The following is a 20,295-nucleotide window of genomic DNA, read 5'->3' as shown; positions in this document are numbered from 1 at the left end:
TCCTAGTACCTCTGGGGATCATGTCACAAAGAAGCCATTTGCATTCAAATGCTGCACATCAGGATCTGTTTCTGGAGGAATCTGTAAGGAGACAAAAGGAAAAATGTAAAACCAGAAACCACCATAGGGCTACAGACTGCGGGCACTTGAGCCTGATCTCAGTCACTTGGGATGGCGGATACAAAGCCCCACCCCTAAAGCCTCATGATGCTCACTACAGATGGCCAATCTAAGACACACGACTGGTGCTGTGAATTTTATTAATTAAGGCAATACTGAGACACCTACTTACCCATCCAGATGTGGACCTCACACACACAAATGTCACACAAGATGACTTCCTTTCTGCTATTAGAGGAAAGCATCGATTCCCTCTCCGAAGAGTCGTTTGCTGCATCTGTCTTTCCTTCTTGCTTGTTTTCTCTACAAAACAAAATCCTTTTCTAAATCTGTCCTTGCCCACTTTCCCAATAGGACAGAAACTGCTTTAGAGTTTCAATTATGTCCCTCAAAAGGTACATTAAACTCCACACCCAACCCCTCTTTCTCTGCCCACCCTAATGTGGAAGTGGGATCTTCGCATTGTAACCAAGTTAAGATGAGCTTATCCTGTATCTCGGTAGCCCCTAGTCCAACATGGCTGATATCCTTCTGAGAAGAGGCAAAGACAGATGCCCACAGTGAAGACACCATGTGAAAACAGACGGAAGAGAACATATCTGAACACAATTCCGAGAGCCATCAGGCCAGACACGACGGGTACCCCTGGGAAGGGTACTCCTCAATGCTTCTGGATGGAGCTGGCCATATTGAGACTAGGACTTTAGACTTCTAGACTTGAGAGTTATTTTTTATTTCTCTGAACCATCCAGTGTGTGGTGCTTCACTATAGCAACCCCAGGAAGCTGAAACATCTAGCCGGCTGCCTCTATCTGAGTGGTTTCTGGACATGGACTGCCTTAGCTGTCGCTTTCTGCATCCCTTGGTGCTAAGTCTGAATTGTTCTTGCTCTGGGGTCAGGTTGTAATGTCTGGACAAAACAGACAAAGGAGGCTAATGGATTTTTTCTAGAATCCTCTTGTCAGGAGAAGGATAGAGGCCCAATCTTGCCACCCACAGCAGCCCAAGGACTCCTGTTAATCCTTTGGGACCTTGACACTGGTGACTCTGGATTCTTCGATAAAGAATGGAATTTCAGAGTGAGCGGTGTTGATCAGGTAGAATTTATTTAAAATACAAATGAAGGTCCCCTGCAAGGAAGAGCGCCCCCTTCGGGGTGTAACTGAGCACTGCTTCTGCGCTGAGAGTCCCTAGCCTTCGCTAAATGATGGTTCTCAGTTACATCTCTTAGAGCTGATAAAGATGGTTTTGTTTTTATTTTTTCCCCTTTAAAAAAATGAAATAAAGTTATAAATGACTCCATAGATGACTTGGGTGGAATCACAATCTCACAAGATAACAACCAGGGTTACACAAAGCATTCAGGACACACCCTTTTTCGGCAAAGGCATTTTCTAGTGAGATTCCCTGAGAACTGCAGGTTAACAGCTGGAAAGAGAGCAAGAACTTAAACAAATATTAATTATGTTGGGATTCTTGGTGCTCAGCCTTCTGGAGGCTTTTGCCAGGCTCTGGGGTGGGGACATTTTTTCTTTTCCAGCCAAATAAGGATTTCCTGCTTTTCTACCCTGTTCCTTCCCAAGCTGACTGCAGACCTCAAGAAAGCCACGTGATCAAGTCCAGACAGAAGGTGCTGGGAAATCTCAGAGCTACAGCAGCATTCATAGACCTCTGCTGATCATAGCCATGACCCAGAGCACACACACCCAAGCAAGCACATCTTCCAACACAAGGCATATTGTTTGCCACTTGGAGACGGATCACAGTACCGATCAAACCACTGGCCAGGTTCTCAAGGAGTTGATGTAACTTTAAGACACTGCTATGTCACGTTATTCAACTCAAATCTTTTGGTCATTGATACTTCTGCACCATTCCCAGGGGAAACAAACAAACTGGCCACTGAGTTTTCTTAAATTGTCTTAGCCTTTATCAGAACCAAATTCCTCCTTTCAAGCCTTCAAATGCCTCTATCTTTTCTTATCTGGCTTTATTGAGCCGGCTATGCCTCCGCTAGCTTGCACGTCCAGGTTTGTCTGAGAAAAAGTAAATCTGCTTTCAAGTGTCTGACCTTGAGCCCCGAAGCCGGAAGGACACAGGAAAACAAGCAGAGCCTGAGAAAGAAGCTCCAAACCTGCACCTGAGGCTGGGGACCTGCTTCTGATGTCCTTGTCACTTTTGAGTTTTCCTCATGGTTCCTGAAGATAAGGACAGAAAGCAAAAACTGACTAGAGCCAGAGGCTCCACACCAATCTGGAGGTCTCTCTTAAGTATTTGATCTTACCAGCTGTGGTCAGAGGTTACCATGGTAACTCCGGAGGGCATTTTTAAATAGGCAGAGACACATTGTACTATTTGGAGGTAGTTGGTTAAGAAAAATCTGTCTTGAGAAAGAGTGGACATGCTAGTTTGAGAGAGACATCAAGAAATACTGCCTGAGGCTGAGGACCTCCTCAGTGTGTGTAACTCAGCCTCCCAAGTCAGTGAGCAGGGCCAAAATAGTTCTTGACTTTCCCAATACTACAACCCCTTAATAGAGTTCCTCATGCCATGGTGACCCCCAACCATAAACTTATCTTTGTTGTTACTTCATACCTGTAATTTTGCCACTGTTGTGAATCGTAATGTAAGTAGCTGATATGCAGGATCTCTGATATTGGACCCCTGTGAAAGGATCATTCAGGCCCCAACGGGGCTGTGACTCACAGGTTGAGAACCACTGGCCTAAAGCCACTGGAACAGTCTCTAGGAAGGCAGCCCAGCCAGCCAAAGGCCCTGGAAGTGCTGCGCAGAGCAGGGTTAATGGCTCCAGTCCCCCTGGTCAGGAGGGTCAGCTCTCTTAAGTCTCACCTATCTCATGGCGGTTTCCTGGTCTTCCCAAGTTCCTATGCTTTCACAGGATACACGGTGATGGCTTTCACACACATTTGAACGTGGAATTCATTCTTAGCTCTGTGACTTTGTCTCTTAATCCCTCCCAGCCACGAGGCCCTTGTATGTTAGATGAAGACCAGCCGCTTCTCCTGGGGCTGCTGCTGAGCGGATCACAGATCACATCCGCACGTCGCTCACGTGTGTTGGGTCTTCTCCCTCTTAGAATCTTCCATGGTTGCTGTCTTTGTGAAAAGAAGAGCAGTTACTGTAGAGCTCTGATCCTAACACCCGGGATGCTGGGACAAGTGGATCAACAATTTAACGTCAGCCTGGACGACAGTGGAAAGACCGCGTCTCCCACTCCCACTCCCCCCTCCCCCCCCCCCCCCCCCCCCCGTCCTATAACAACAGCGATTATAAACTATGGAAAAACAGGTCATGCCTCTGTATTTGTGGATTTGGATGATATAAGAACATGAAGTAACTATGTCAAGTGAAGGAGAGATGTCTGCAGGATAAGCATGATATCCCAACGGAGTTGGAATGGAATGAGCAGACTGTCAGTCTCCCGAATCTTGCTGTGACCACTTGTGTAAATATAGACTGCTCGGGGCAGGAGTAGGAGAGAGTCGACAAAGGGCCACAAAGAACAACAGCATGGCCGTGGTGGCACATAAGTGCTCACATTAACCTGAAGCAATCTCTCATCTCAAAGTGAATAAGAGGTAGTTTTCCTGGAACCAAACAGAAATGACCATGGTGTCGAGACACACATGCATGTTGCCCCAGATACCATGTTCTACTGTGGAAGTAGTTATGTGAAAAGTGTTAACTAGTTATAGAACAAAGAAGTCATAAATCAAACCCTTTACCAAATATGACAGTGAGGAGCACAGGTGGGTGCGGAGAGGCCACAGGTGGGTGTGGTAAGGAGGCACAGGTGGGTGTGGTGAGGCCACAGGTAGGTGTGGTGAGGCCACAGGTGGGTGTGGTGAGGAGCACAGGTGGGTGTGGTGAGGCCACAGGTGGGTGTGGTAAGGAGCACAGGTGGGTGTGGTGAGGCCACAGGTAGGTGTGGTGAGGCCACAGGTGGGTGTGGTAAGGAGCACAGGTGGGTGTGGTGAGGCCACAGGTGGATGGTTTGTAGCAAAGCAGGGACCACTCTGTTAATAGGTTTCAGAGGCAATCTGATGTCTCTCTTAGCTTCTGAATTGCTTAAGCCAACACTCTGTGAAGAATATACTTTGGAGATATTGATAGTCACAAGGATGTTAGGTGAGGCCTAAGGGTAGCAATGGGTGGCTAGCTAAGGGACTGAAAGGGGCTGAAATAATTTTGCCCTGGTCTACAATATTGTAACTCTTATAGAATCTTTGACACAGTGATGTTTGTTGTTGTTGTGGTTGTTGTTGGTTTTTTTGTCGTTTTTCTTAAAACTTCAGTTTACACCTGTCATTCCTGCACTGGAGTGTTTGAGGCTAGCTTGGGTTACATAATGAGTCTCTGTCTGGATAGATAGACAGACAGACAGATAGGCAGATAATGATAGATAGATAAATAGATAAATGAATAGGTAGAAGACAAGTAGATCATAGATAGTTGATAGGTGGCTCAACAGTAGAGTTGGTGGCAGTCAATGCCCTGGAACTAGTTAAAGTGGTAAATTTCATACTGTGTCCTTTTTAAAGAATGTCAGAGTGTTTCCCAGGCACTGTATATATCACATGAAGCCATGATAATAATCTGGGACACAAAGATTGCTTTTGAGTAACAAGGGGATCCATTTAAGTTTCTCATTAGTAACAGCAAGGACAAGCTTGATTCATACTCTGTAAAAAGGCTTCAGACATTTTGAAAAGCAGGGAGGGCATGGGAAGAGATTACAGCCCACAGAGCTCAAGCCTCTTTCCCAGAGGCCGGGAGCTGGTGATCTTCACGCACAGCAGCAAGGCTCCGGGCTGCCTCTGAATCCCAGGGATCTTATTTGCTCACTAACATTTCTATGCTCTACCCAGAAGGCCTATAACCTCCATGGAATCAGTCATTGGACAGCTGTGGCTCTGGCATTGGATCCTCTCTGGGCTAAACCATCCTTGAAGGTCTCTTCTCACTTCCTGGGCCCCTCAGACACCAAGTTCTGGGGACACATTTTCTGTTAGAAGAAGGTGTTTGTCCTATGTAGCAGGGATTCTAGAGAGACATCAGGAAACCATTGCTGTCAATGGGGTTTTCAGAACACTCATATCATATTCATACGTAAAAAGGAAATGCTTTATTCTTTAATGAGTCTTTTACTACAGGGACTGAGTTTTTGTTTTCCCTAAATCGAAATCGCTAAGAGCGGCTGTGGTGCAGCTCAGATACAAGAGTGCTTGCCTAGCGGCCACACAGTCCTACATCTGATCCCCGGCATGGCACGAACACTCAGGGAGTTGGCACACAACTGTAACTCCAGCACTTAGGAGGTAGAAGTAGGAAGATCAGAGGGTGGCCATCTTTCATTATACAGTGAGTTCAAGGCCAGCCTGGGATACATGAGATCATATTTCAAAAATATCTAAAATAAATAGAATAAAATGAACATAAAGTATGTCCGTGTGCACGCATGTGTGTTGTGCGTGTGTGTGGCACACATGCACCAATGTATAGTTTCGGTAAAGCACCCTTGATATATTACACGTGGGCATTTCAGTCCAGCTCTACACACAGGAAAATGATGTTTATCCTAAGACTGATGGAGCAGAAATAGATGGCCTTCCAGGGAGCTCTCGTCATGAGGTTGGCCAGCCACCACCAAGTAGCTTCTAGAATCCTCGGGGGTACGGGTATCGGGGGGACCGTGAGTGAGGCCAGGACACTGTGTGCCAGAGGGGTGGGGGTGCTTGTCTACCAAGGAATGGGGCTTCAGACGCCTTCGCCATCACTGCAAAGCACTCAGGAGCCTGTCTCTGCTACCGAGTCCCAGCACCCCTTTGGGGGGGGTTCTTTCTGGAGCTCCCTGAGAGTGACGCTTACCCATGTGCCTTATCTTTGTGTCCATCTCCCACAGTGGGAATGGCTCCAAGTAACTTCTGGAGGTTCCTTCAGGCTCAAGCGTAGCCGCTGGGTGCCAGAACGTTCTGTGTCCATGACGCTACAGCTCCCTTCAGCCACCTCAGAGGAGGGAACACCACAGCACCCGTGGGGAGACTTTCGGGTTCGGGTGTCACTGGGACAGGCAACCTTGGAGCCTAGTGCCTCTAAAGCAACCAGTAAAGAAGTGAGGAAATCAGTAGCCTTTATATACTCAAAGGATAAGCAGACTGAGAAAGAAGTTAGGGAAATGACCCCCTTCACAATAGCCACAAACAGCATAAAGTATCTTGGGGGTGACTCTAACCAAACAAGTGAAAGACCTATATGACAAGAACTTCAGATCTCTGAAGAAGGAAATCAAAGAAGATCTCAGAAAATGGAAAAATCTTCCATGCTCATGGACTGGCAGGATTAATATAGTTAAAATGGCCATATTGCCAAAGGCAATCTACAGATTCAATGCAATCCCCATCAAAATACCAACCCAGTTCTTCATAGAGCTAGAAAGAGCAATGCTCAAATTCATCTGGAATAACAAAAAACCCAGGATAGCTAAAACTATTCTCAAAAGTAAAAGAACTTCAGGGGGATTCAGTATCCCAGACCTCAAACTTTACTATAGAGCAATAGTGATAAAAACTGCATGGTATTGGTACATTATCAGGCAAGCGGATCAATGGAATAGGATTGAAGACCCAGAAATGAACCCCCACACCTATGGTCACTTGATCTTCGACAAAGGAGCTGAAAGCATCCAGTGGAAAAAAAATCTTTTCAACAAATGGTGCTGGTTCAATTGGAGGTCAGCATGCAGAAGAATGTGAATCAATCCATTCTTATCTCCTTGTACTAAGCTCAACTAACTCCAAATGAATCAAGGACCTCCACATAAAACCTGACACACTGAAACTAATAGAAAAGAAACTGGGGAAGACCCTTGAAGACATGGGCACAGGGGAAAAGTTCCTGAATAGAACACCAATAGCTTATGCTCTAAGATCAAGAATTGACAAATGGGACCTCATAAAACTACAAAGTTTCTGTAAGGCAAAGGACACTGTCAAAAGGACAAAACGTCAACCAACAGATTGGGAAAGGATCTTCACCAACCCTAAATCTGACAGAGGGCTAATATCTAATATATACAGAGAACTCAAGAAGGTAGAACCTAGAGAACCAAATAACCCCATTAAAAAGTGGGGTACCAAACTAAACAAAGATTTTTCACATGAAGAACTTCGGAGGGCTGAGAAACACCTTAAGAAATGTTCAACATCATTAATCATTAGGGAAATGCAAATCAAAACAACCCTGAGATTTCACCTCATACCAGTCAGAATGGCTAAGGTCAAAAACTCAGGAGACAGCAGGTGCTGCTGAGGATGTGGAGAAAGAGGAACACTCCTCCACTGCTGGTGGGATTGTAAGATGGTACAGCCACTTTGGAAATCAGTCTGGCGGTTCCTCAGAAAACTGGGTATGGCACTTCCGGAGGACCCTGCTATACCACTCCTGGGCATATATCCAGAGGATTCCCTGGCATGTAATAAGGACACATGTTCCACTATTCATAGCAGCCCTATTTGTAGTAGCCAGGAGCTGGAAACAACCCAGGTGTCCCTCAACAGAGGAATGGATACAAAAAAATGTGGTATATTTACACAATGGAGTACTATTCAGCCATTAGAAACAATAAATTCATGAAATTCATAGACAAATGGATGGAGCTGGAAAACATCATACTAAGTGAGGTAACCCAGTCTCAAAAGATCAGTCATGGTATGCACTCACTGATAAGTGGATAATAACCTAGAAACTTGGAATACCCAAGAAATAATCCACATATTAAATGATGTCCAAAAAGAACAGAGGAGTGGCCCCTGGTTCTGGAAAGACTCAGTGCGGCAGTATAGGGGACTACCAGAACAGGGAAGTGGGAAGGAGTTGATGGAGGAACAGGGGGAGGGAAGAGGGCTTATGGGACTTGCAGAGAGTGGGGACCCAGAAAATGGGAAATCATTTGAAATGTAAATAAAGAATACATCGAATAAAAAAAAAAACAAAAAGAAGTGAGGCTAAGCTGGGGTGGCAGCAGGGGGCGGGGCGGTGATGCCACAAGAGGGGCGGGGCAGAGGGGCTTTCCCTCCTGAGCTGGGCACCCTGCTAGCGTGAGCAGCCACCCATAAGCTAAGGATATGGCTGTATCTTTAGGAGTGTTTCTCCTGCAGAGATCAGGGACAGGCTCCACTGGAATGCAAATGGTTTGGTGGTGACTGAGACTGCAGGATTTGGACTTTGTCTGTTTTCTAAATAGTTATGCTCTCTCCTGTTCGGAACATACCCCCTCCTGAGAGCAGGCAACATAGCGGACTAGGAGTTCTGCCAAGCTTTGCCTCTTTGTAGCTGTGTGACTCGGGGGAAATTAATTTCCCTCTCTGTGCATAGTTTCCTCTTCTCAAAAACGAACAGGATAAAAATGTACCTCATTGGGTTATTATAGAAAGGAAAAGAAGCTACTTCACGCAGGGCAGAATATCACAAATCTATAAGCAAGAGCCCTTGTTATCACTACTAGACTGGATAAAAGCACCTTGATTCTCATATGCTTTGGCAAGCAAGCCCACCATTTACACCAGTGGTTCTAGCCTTCCTAATGCTGTGACCCTTTAATACAGTTCCTCATTTTGTGAAGACCCCCAACCAAAACATTATCTTTATATCGCTACTTTATAACTGAGATTTTGCTAGTGTTATGAATCATAATATAAGTATCTGTGTTTTCTGATGGTCTTAGATGACCCCCCCCCAAACGGGTCACAACACACCCATGGAGAACCACTGCTCTAAAGCATAAGGAAGGGAGATTGACTTGTTGTTGTTTTCTTCCATTTGCAGTTCCTTTCTCCAAGCTCTGAATCCTGGAGCACATTCATTGGCAAAATCTGGCCTGAAGTCGGGGGTGGGGGGGGTGGTGGGGGGTGGGGGGTGGGGAGCAGGGGGGGAGGGGAATATGGAGAGAATGTCACAGCAAGTGCTGCTGAAGGGTGGCTTGCTGGTGGGTGAGGCACAGTGGTGCGCTCTTCACTCAGACACCCCTGGGGAATGGATGTCACTGGCCCCTGCAGTCAACAGACTCTAAGTAGAGGAGACCAGCCTCCACAGGGGAAGCAGGGCACCCGCTTAAATGGCACGATCCCAATACTTAGTCCAAGAAGCTAATATTGCAGATTAAGGTGTCTGTGTATGCAGTATGAACTGAGTCCTCAGCCAGCCTATTCCTTAATGTCTCCACTTTTTAAAATGCATTTTTATTACGACTATTATCGTAACAATTATTCTATTCGTGTGTGTGTGTGTGTGTGTGTGTGTGTGTGTCCGTATGTCTGTGTGCCATAGCAGGAATGTGGAAGGCAGAGGGCAGTTTGGTGGAACTATCTCTCCCCTTGCGGTTTCAGGAACTGAACTTAGATCGTCAGGCCTGTGAAGCAAGACCCTTTACCCTCTGAGCCACTTCTCTGGCCTAAATCATTGCTTTGTGTTTGGTTGGTTTGGGGTGGTGCAGGGGTTGAACCCGGGGCTTTTAAATGCTAGGCAAATGCTCTGCCATGGTGCCACGTCCTAGTCCCTGCTGGATTTTTGTTGTTTGGTTGGTTTGTCTTGGTGCTGGAAATTAAACCAAGAGCCTTGTGCAGTTGTGTAGCACACACAAAGGTCTAGGCTCAATCTTCAGTATCACAAAACAAAACCAACCAACAACCAACCAACAACCAACCAACCAACCACCACCAACAACAACAACCAAAACCCAGGTCTGATCGCACGCACCTATAACCCCAGCACTCTGAAAGTGGAAGATCGGAGAAGTTCAAGCTCATCCTTGACTATATAAAGAGTTCAAGGCCAGCTTGCGTGGCCAACCTAGAAACTAAAAACTGAACACAAAACAAGCCAAGTGCAGCTGTGTGTCATATTACCACACAGTTGGAACGTCGGCCGATGTGTACTTAGCAATTGTCTCACAGCCCTGATGGAAAACTCTTACCACCCCTATTTTCAGTTGAGGAAACAGATTAACCACATCACCGTGACAGCGACCTTCAGAGACTGTGATGCTACAGGGGATGGTGCCATGTGCATCTCCTCAGCCATGCTCTGTAGGACTGCTGAGGAGCAGCGGAAGGCAGGGAGTGGGAGTGGGGGGCTCAAGGGACAGCCCCGGGAGAGCCGCTCTTGATGTCGACTCATTGTGAGTCCTCTTTGGGATCAGCACCATCTGATAAGGGGAGGCTAATCCTGTTTCTCTGGAGAAAGCATTTCTCTATCTTTGGTGTCTTTTGTTTTGGTCCACTGGCCTTATAAATGATCTTAATTGTGACTAATTAACTCTGCTAACCACTGTGAGTCTTCTGCCTCCAGCAATGCTATGGACATCAAGGGTCCTGCTGGTAAATGACTGCTCTGTCTGAGTATATTGGTTATTCCATGGGCTCTGACGGCCTGTAAGCATTATGACAATGTAAAGGTCTAAATGTGATGCATGATGGGTAAAAACTGTTCTCCAAATGAGACTAGCAAGCATCCTTCCTTCTGCTCCAGCTCTCTTCATACAAAGAGCCAATGAGAAGCACAAATGTGGCCTCTTTCTCTCTCTCTTTTTCTTTCTCTTTTTAAAACCCACAACTCTTTATAAGAAATGCACTATATTAGGCAGACGCTCTGGAAGGACAGAACTGATAGACTGAATGTGGTACAAAGGATGGGCCACACAGTAGGGCTGGTAAGTACAGTGATCATCTGTATACTGAGAAGCTGAGACCCCAGGAGCTGCTAGGTCCTCAAAATTGGGTGCTTCCTGTTCCAATGCAGAGCTCTGGAGTCCTCCTAAGAGCTGTAGATATATTCAGCCCATGTGGAAGGCCAAAGAAGCTGGGATCCGGTGTCAGGGGAGGATGGTGGCAGCAGTGACAGATGTAGTGACTCAGGAAGAAGCCAGAGAGGCAGCTCATGCTGCCTTTCCGTGGGTCTCTCCATCCCTGCCTGCTGCCTGGGAGCTGTGACTCAGTCTGAGGGTCAGTCTTTCGCTGTCAATTCTCTCTGGAAATGTTTTCACAAACACAGGAATGTGTCTCCTAGGTTGATTTTAAATCTGAATTAACAATTAAGACAAACCATTGCATATGTTTTTACCGAACTATGTAAGCTGGTGGAAGGAAGGTAGACCAAAGGTTAGACTTTTCCACATCAGCATGTCCATGCGGGAGCCAAACCTCCAACAGCTCTGTCTTGTGTATACAGAGAAACACCAGACATGGCAAGGAAACGGGACAGCAGGTTGTCAGCCTCCAATCTGGAACAAGGGTCTTGCCTGTCATTAATGGAGCGGCCCATAGGCCTCTGAGCAGTTACAGGAAGGGGTTAAACTCACAAACACAATGCTGTGTGTAAGTGATCAGACTAAGTTACACAGAATTCAAATTCAGGACACCTGTGCAGCTATGTCATGCATGCATGGGCAGTAGATTAGAGAGATAATGTGGATTATAACTATAAACATTAGTGTCAGGGTTGGGGAGCTGGCTCGGTGGTTAAGAGCACTTGTTGCTCTTGCAGAGGACCTGGGTTCAGTTCCCAGCCCCCACATGACTGCTTACAACTGTCCATCACTCCAGTTCCAGAGACCCGATTCTGGGCATCACAGGCACTAGGCACACACATCCAGCCTGCCTACACGCAGGCTAATCATTCATACTCAAAATAGAAACAAATAAATCTTTTTTTAAAAAAAAAAATCAGAATGGCCATGTCTTTACAGGGAGGGAAGAGAAATCTGAAAAGGACCCAGAACTGGAATCCTGGGCATTGACTATATTCTAATTCTGAACTGAAATGGTGGGAACCCGAATTTCTGCTTCCTTCATCTCCAAAATACATCAATCATACACATACAGCTAGGAATTTAATATATTTTACAATAAAAGCAAATGCCAGAAAATAAACAGAAATGTGTTTTATGTCTCACCTCAATACACAAACTCATATATCTGTGTGTATGTGAATATAGTAGAAAAAAATGCCATCAAGAAGCTGACCTTTACAACATAAAGTGCACGCTGATATGTTACTCTTTTCTATTTGATTCTATCACACACACACACACATACACACACACACACACACCAGCCAACTGATTTCAGAGCCCACTAATAGATCACAACCTATTCAGAACATTGTCTTGGACTAAAAGGCACTCCCGTGAGCACCCCGTTTCTGCTGCCTAAGAAAGGTTGTCCAGTGTGGCAGGCAGCCCTCCCTGTTCTCTAAAGAGATTTGCCCCCCACATCATCCCTGTGGTCTAAGAACGTAAGCTTTTCCTCTGTGAAGCCTGCCCAGTAAGTGACCGCAGATTGTCTGGCAGGATGCATCTGACTCAAATGGCTGGAAAGAGCAGTGGGAGGGGCAATGAGAGAGGGACCAGTAAGGGACAGAGCTGGGGTGAAGATTCGGTTGGGCAAGTGCTTGCCATGGAATCCTGAGGACTGGCACTCACAGGGAAGGCTAAGAACAGTTCATCTGTCACCGAGCTCTAGGGGGCAGAGTAAGGAGGATTCCTCCAGCTCGTTCTTGCTCTTGCTATTCCCATGCCACCCCTGGGTCAGACTCCACTCCTCCTGAGTTCGGCTGGACGATCCTCCCCACCCCCACCCTGACCCCTGTATTCCCGAAGACACCTGACTTCCGGTAACTCCTATTTTCGGCCATTCTACACAGAGGGCCCACGTGTGATTTTTAGGAAGTCTCTAGAGATAGAAATAGCTTTTGAGAAGATAAGTATGTCATAAAAGCTTTAGTAAACAACAGTGCATCACAGAGTGCACACATTTCCTCATTTAAAAAAATAAATAAATAAAAAACAAAAAAGCCATAGCGGCTTTTCTGCTTGTAAATTCACCCAGAGGGTAATAAGCCAGGGCACAGCCGATAACTTTAATAATTGAGTAATAAATAAATAAGCACCGTGTTTGGGCAGCATGTCTGGGAGAGCAATGCCAACGAACTGCAGCACAAAGGCTGCCTGAGACAAACCTAAGATGAAATATTAGGATAACCCTCTATGGATTTTTGTGACCTTAGAATGTGTCCAGGACAAGCGGCCACATGCAAAGAAACTCCTCGGTGCACAGCTAGCACACACCACCAGACTCCTCAGGCCAAGAGGTAGGGGTTGTTTTTAATGTGGGTTTGGGACAGCCACTGGCAGCCGCCAGCCAATTGCCTGGAGTGCTTAGACCATCACAAAATTGGATGGATTCCGACTCTAGCATCAATCAGCGTCTTCACCAGGAGGAAGGAAAAAGCCTATGATGGGGGAGGGGAATTAGGTTATTAAATTAGAAGAATTAACATAATGGACAGGACCCGAGGAGCTCCACAGAGCACATGACTCCTTACCATATGTAACTCATTCCTTGAAGCCTTTTTCCTCTTTATGATGCCTTGCAGGTTCTGTCAGAGATCTGGGCAGTGTGTGAGGCTCTGTTTTAATCAGAGAGATGGAGGAAGGTGAACTTCTCCAGTGAAGAAGAAGCAATGGGTGTCTGTGCACAGGGAGAGCTGACTGGAGCGTGCAATGGAGCGCAAACTTCTTAGGGAAACTCAAGTAGGGTGTGACCTAATTGAAATCAGCACCCTTCTTCATTGCTACCGGAGAATCGGGAGAAGCTGCCTCTGGGATTCCAGACAACCACCCTTGATGCCCTTGGGCCTGGCAGGTGTGAGGCATTGTGCCAGGCCTTCCTGCCTCTCTGTTTGTTGGTGTTTAAGAAACACGGTGACTTTTGCCCTCCTTTGTTCCTTTCTTGCTTTGTGTCTCAGGATCTAAAACTCAGGCCATTTTGAGGATTCCTGCGGTCAGAAGAGTCAGTCTCTGATTGCCTCTCGGCAGTCCGAAAGAACAGGGTAATGCGATTATCCGCTGATATTTCCATAGTGTCCAGCCTGTAAAGTGCTGGCTGTTTTCTGCACTCTGAGCACTCAAGGTGAACTCTGCCAGCATCGTCAAGAAATAGCATCATTTCAGGCCCCGCTGTACTGTGCACTGGAAACACCAGTCTTCAGGGGCAGCCGAGAGGAAGAAAAGAAACAGGTCTTTTTCGGTACAATTTTTGTTTATGTTCCAGAGTTCTGGTTTTTGTTATTAGCCTTAGAATTTTCTTGATGACACTGAGTTAACAGACCTTAGGGAAATGCTGTCCTTGTGATACTGAGGGTATCCAGGTCTCTGATGAAATTAACAGCTCCTTCGTTTTACTACAAAGACTCCTTAAGGAGAGACATCCGTGGTGGCTGTCTGCAAAGGCCTTTGGTTTTTACCTGAGAGAGAAAAATCTATCTGGGAGGTTAATATCAATGTTGATGGGGGAAAAAACCCCACAAACAAACAGTAGAGGGTAAAAAAAAGGCAGGTAATGCCAAGAACAGTTCCCCTTCTGGGTACACAGGCTTCCAAAACTGTCAACAAAGCCCTTCTGATCGGAGGTGGGAAGCTCACAGGGCAGCCAATACCAGTATCTAAGAAAAGCACTTGCCCTTTTATTTTTAGACATATGATAAATAGCATCTCTCTTTCCCCCTCTCCTCTCTCCCCTCCTCTCTATATATACATATACATATATCACACACACACACACACACACACACCCCTTCTTATCTGTTTGGGACCCAGGCTTGCCTTGAGAACACGCTGCTTCAGCTAAAAGCTGCGAGCATGTGCACCAGGCCCAGCTCTGCTCTGTTATTTCTGATGAGAACAAGCGCTGTTCTTAAGACAACTGCCTTTCACTTTGCACACTGGATTGTCCTTTGCTCGGTGGAGCTGGAGGTCTTTCCTACACGTTTCCAGCCTGTCCTGGGGAAATGATCAGAGTCGCAGGGTGCCTCTGCTTACACCCGCAATGGGTACCACCTTTGTCCTTGACTTCTGAGCCTTGATACTCTCCTTTATTTCTGCAGTCCATGGCAGAAAGAGCTAAGCACAGCTTGGGGGCATCATACAAAAGGAGGTGGGCAGGCAGCCAGGGCTTGAAGGAATAACTGGGATGGGCTGTCAAGACCTAGTCAGATCCTGCTCAAGAGAAAAGAGCCAGGTGTCCTCAGAGATATCCACTCAGTTCTTCCTTTCTTTCTGTTTTAAAAGCAGCCAAACCTTGAATCCATATAGCATCACTCTTCTGAGAAAGCGAGATAACCTGGCAAAGTTTTGTCTTTCAGATCTCTTCCAGAGCTAAGTGTTAACTGACTCTAATACACTCCTACAGTGACCATAGCAGAAGTTGTCCTTGTGTGGCACAGGCAGAGTGCCCCAAATCCAGGCTGCCTTTAAATATTTTCTCTTTCACATAATATGTAAGATGTATACATAGATGTATGTATGTAGATTATTATGCATATATAGTATATATAGATTATGTGTCTATATATGCATACATGTGTAGAGACATATATAATCCAAATATATCTACATATGTATATATAGATATTTATAATCTACATACATACATACATACATACACATTAACCTGGTCTGTGATAGAAATGCCTTTTGATAATGATGGTGTTTGGTGTCTTTTGCTTCATTTGCTTTTTTTTTTTTTTTTGTTTTTTAGGAATTTTATACTATATTTAAAAAAAACACAAAATAAAAAAGGGATTCAAGAGTTTCAGTGTCTGACGGCCACGGAGGTGACACCTGTGTCATTGCTCAGTCTGCTCATGGAAGGATCAAGGAGGTGACTTTATGTTACAATCAAACTTTTCCTGCTAGATCCAAGACCCTGAATTTATCCAAATTGTAGAAACATGCTTTAACCACGCATCCATCAAAATACCTCTCATTCAGATCAACAACAGCTTTAACTACCGAGTCAACTCTCTCAAATTCTAAAAAGACCCATATTGCTTCATGATCAGGTGCACCAGGAATCTCATATATCACACATTTCCTAACTTTGCATATTTTTCACATTCTTCCTTTGTTTCAACTTCCAAGTCTTCATGGACCTCTCCTGCACCAACCGTGTTCCTCAGCAAGACCACTGTAGGAGGGCACTTAAGAATTTGAGTTAATGGATTTTGTCTTAGTCAGGTTTTCTATTCCTGCACAAACATCATGACCAAGAAGCAAGTTGGGGAGGAAAGGGTTTATTCAGCTTACAGTTCTGCATTGCTGTCCATCACAAAAGGAAGTCAGGAAGCAGGAGCTGATACAGAAGCCATAGAGGGATGTTCCTTACTGGCTTGTTTCCCCTGGCTTGCTCAGCCTGCTTTCTTATAGAACCCAAGAATACCAGCCCAGGGATGGCACCACCCACAAGGGGCCCTTCCCCCTTGATTACTAATTGAGAAAATGCCCCACAGCTGGATCTCATGGAGGCACTTCCCCAACTGAAGCTCCTTTCTCTGTGATAACTCCAGCCTGTGTCAAGTTGACACACAAAACCAGCCAGTACAATTGACCCCTTGTCAACTTGACACACAAACACATCACTATTAAGCCTCAACCCTTACTTTCTTATTCATCCCCAAGATCTAAATTATTTTAAAAGTCCCACAGTCTTTACATATTAAAGGTTCAATCACTCTAAAATGTCAAATATCTTTAAAATTCAAAGTCTTTTAAAAATTCAAAGTCTCTTAACTGTGGGCTCCACTAAAATGCTTTCTTCCTTCAAGAGGGAAACATATCAGGGCACAATCATGACCAAAAGCAAAACTCAAACTTCAATGGTTCAATGTCTGGGATCCAACTCACAGTCTTCTGGGCTCCTCCAAGGGCTTGGGTTACTTCTCTAGCTCTGCCCTTTGTAGCACACAGATTGTCTTCTAGGCTCCAGCTGCCTGTACTCCACTGCTGCTGCTGTTCTTGGTGGTCATCTCATGGTACTGGCATCTCCAAAACACTGCTGACTTCTGCTGTAATTAGGCCTCACCAATAGCCTCTCATAGGCTCTCTTCATGGTGACAAGCCTCTGCTCCTATGCATGACCCCTTCAAGTCCTGGGCCATCAATTGCAACTGAGGCTGCACCTTCACCAATGGCCTTCCGTGGCCTCTCACTGTGCCAAGAGCCTCAGCTGCTCTTCATGACCCCTTCATGCCTTCAAAACCAGTACCATCTGGGTGACTCTTACACAGTACCAAGTCCAGCCACAGCACAAAATACAACTGTGGCTATCTCTGGAACACAGCCTCTGTGCTCTCAAATAACACTTCCCAGAAGATTTCACCTCAGTGATGCTGGTTTCTTCTTAATCACCGCTAATTTCTTAGCTCCAGCTAACCAGCATCAATAGTCCCAGTAATACAAAGGTTTGATTTATTGGTTCTGGTGCCACATTTCTCTAACCCCCCAATCCTCTCTTTTTAAGCCCCTGCACAGTGGCCACTAGGCCAACTCATCAGTGAGCTGTGGGTTCAGGGAGAGACCCTGCCTCAAAAACCCACAGTGGAGAGCAATGGAGGAACGTCTGCGGCATTGATCTCCGGTCTCCACGTGGACATGCACAGGCACACAATGAATCTACGCATGGAGTAGGTTTCCTGTAACCAACTGAAGGCTCTAAAAGAGCAAAACTTTCTTTACAAAGCCCATGGCATCTCTCTCTTCTCTCCTCCTTCTTTTCTTTCTCTTCTTTCTGCTTCTCTGTCTCTCTCTGTCCCTTTCTGTGTGTCTCTGTGTATCTCTCTCTCTGCCTCTAGTTCTGCCTTTGTCTCTCTCTCCATCTCTGTTTCTTTGTTTCTCTCTTTCTATGTCTCTCTGTCTCTTTCTGTATCTCTGTCTCTCTCATTTTCTCTCTCTCCCTCCCTCCCTCCTTCCCTCTGACTCACACAGGCCCATTAGCAACTTGAATGCAAGTTTCTGGTCCCTTACTACTTTACCTTTAAATCCCAGCAGCAAGCACAGCTACTCAAGCCCCACTCCTAGTTTTCAAGGATCCTCAGATGAAAATGACAATGACAAAGTACAGTCCCAGGTGCCACACCCCAACACCGGAAAGCTGGTGGTGGGGGAGCGCTGTTCACAGAGCAAGGAGCTGAGGTCCCCGGAGGCTGGCCTCCCTGCCTCTGGCCTTCCAAGTGTGACTCACATGAGGCAACATTGAACAGCAAACCTGGCTTCAGATCCAGGCTCCTCTGACCTGCCTGACTCTCAGCCTCATCCTGTCGGTAGAAGGATTTCATAAAATGATTCTGTCTTGGTTGAACAAGCAGGGATCTAAGTTCTTTGTAATTCGGAGTAGACTGTGATGTAGATGAGGTTTCAAGAGCAAAGGCTTCCTTGAGCCTGTGAGTCACAGCTTTCATTGCCCCCAGCTGGAGGATGAGTATGGACCTATCCGGGTGGGTGGCTGTCCTATCCTCTCTTCCACTGCATCTCTGAGGGTCCGGGGGACCTGTCACGTTCAGGGTAGGCTCTTGCCCCCTGGGGCACCCTGACTCAGCCCCTCTGCTCTCTCAGCAGGCCCTGCTCAGGCCTGTCTTTCCCAGGGAAGCCTGCTCCCCTGTTCTCAGCACTGACACATCTTGAGAGCACTCTCTGAAGAGAGCACTCTCGGAATCTGTTCTTTTTTCCTTCCAGTTCCTGCCTTCAGCCTCTACCAAGGAAAAGATGTGGATGTGGGAGTCAAAGGGAAGAAGAGAGGAAGAAGAGAGAAAAGAAATGAGGATGAGAAGGAAGAGGAGGGAGAAGAGGAGGAGGGGGTAGGAAGGGGAGGTAAAGGAGGAAGAAAAGAAGGGGAGAAGGACTAGGAGGAGAGGAAGAGGAGGGGGGAGGGAGCAAAGCTACCCCGCCCCTCTCTTTCAGCTCAAGTCCAGACACAGTGAAAACACAATAAGCGCCAATCCAACTACAAGAATTGATGCCAAAGCAAACCGTCTCTGTGGTTAACACTCAAGGGGACAAGGCTGTTAAAAAAAAGCCTGTCCGCCACTGTTTGGAAACTCCGAAGGGAAAATAATACTGCGGCAAGAGGCGCTTGGCTCTCCGTTTGGTTCTAGGCAAATTATAGTGAGAAAAACACCCTGTGCCTTTTACCAGCGACACTTCCGGTGCTGCGACAGTGAGCTCTCCTGGAAAGAGTCTCTATTTTACAATCTTCTTTCTCCTGATCCTAGGAAAGATTTACAGAGTTGCCCTGCCTCTTTATCTCCAGGGCTTCCTCTCCCCTCCTACTCGGTGAGGCTCAAAGCAGCTGCTGTTGCCTAGGCAACACGACGGACGAAACTTGTTGCGTTTGCACCAGCTGTACCCAACCTGGGCTGTGTGGAGGCTGCTGGCTTCCTTTTCCTGTTTGTCATCTAGGAAACGTCAGACCTCCCGGCTGAGCCACGGTGCCTGAGTAACACCAGGAGAGCATTCAGCCCCAAGGCCAGCTCTGATTCACCGCATTGCTTCCGATTTTCGCTCATAACCCCCTTCTCAAAATATATGGCTATAATTAGGCAGATAGACTCAATGTCATGTTATAATCCAGGGGGATTGGTCAGTTCCCCTGTGAAAACAGATCAGTGAATGGATACATAGGGTGATCATGTTGAAAGAGGAGGAAAGGGCGTGGGAGGGAGGGAAAGAGGGTCTAGTTATTGATAAGATTTCTTTTTCACTTCTTAAAAGCCGAATTTCATTTATTTCTCCCATTCCACAGGATGCATGGTGTAGTGATTGCAAATATTTGATTCTTAAAGCAGATTTGGAAACCAAACAAAACTATTCTATTTCGTTAACTGATATATTAGTTTGTTTGCTTTTAATAGTGTCAAGATGTCTTAGGGTTTCTGTTGCTGCCACAGAACACCATGATCGAAACCATGTTGTAGAGGAAAGGGTTGGTTTGGCTTACACTTACGTTTTGTTGTTCATTATTGAAGGGAGCCAGGACACAAACTCAAACTGAGCAGGAACCTGGAGGCAGGAGCTGATGCAGATGTCGTGGAGGGTGCTGCTTACCGACTTGCTTCCCCTGGCTTGCTCAGCCTGCTCTCTTATAGAACCCAGGACCACCAGCCCAGGGATGGCCCCACCCACCATTGATCGCTGATTGAGAAAATGCCTTACAGCTGCGTCTCATGGAGGCGGTTCCTCAACCGAGGTTCCTTCCTCTCTGATGACTCTAGCTTGTGTCAAGTTGACACACAAAACCACCCAGCACACAGGAATTAAAACTAGGGCCT

The sequence above is a fragment of the Apodemus sylvaticus genome, chromosome 8, assembly GCF_947179515.1.
Source record: "Apodemus sylvaticus chromosome 8, mApoSyl1.1, whole genome shotgun sequence".
NCBI lineage: Eukaryota > Metazoa > Chordata > Mammalia > Rodentia > Muridae > Apodemus > Apodemus sylvaticus.
Note: the sequence above shows the minus strand (reverse complement) of the source record.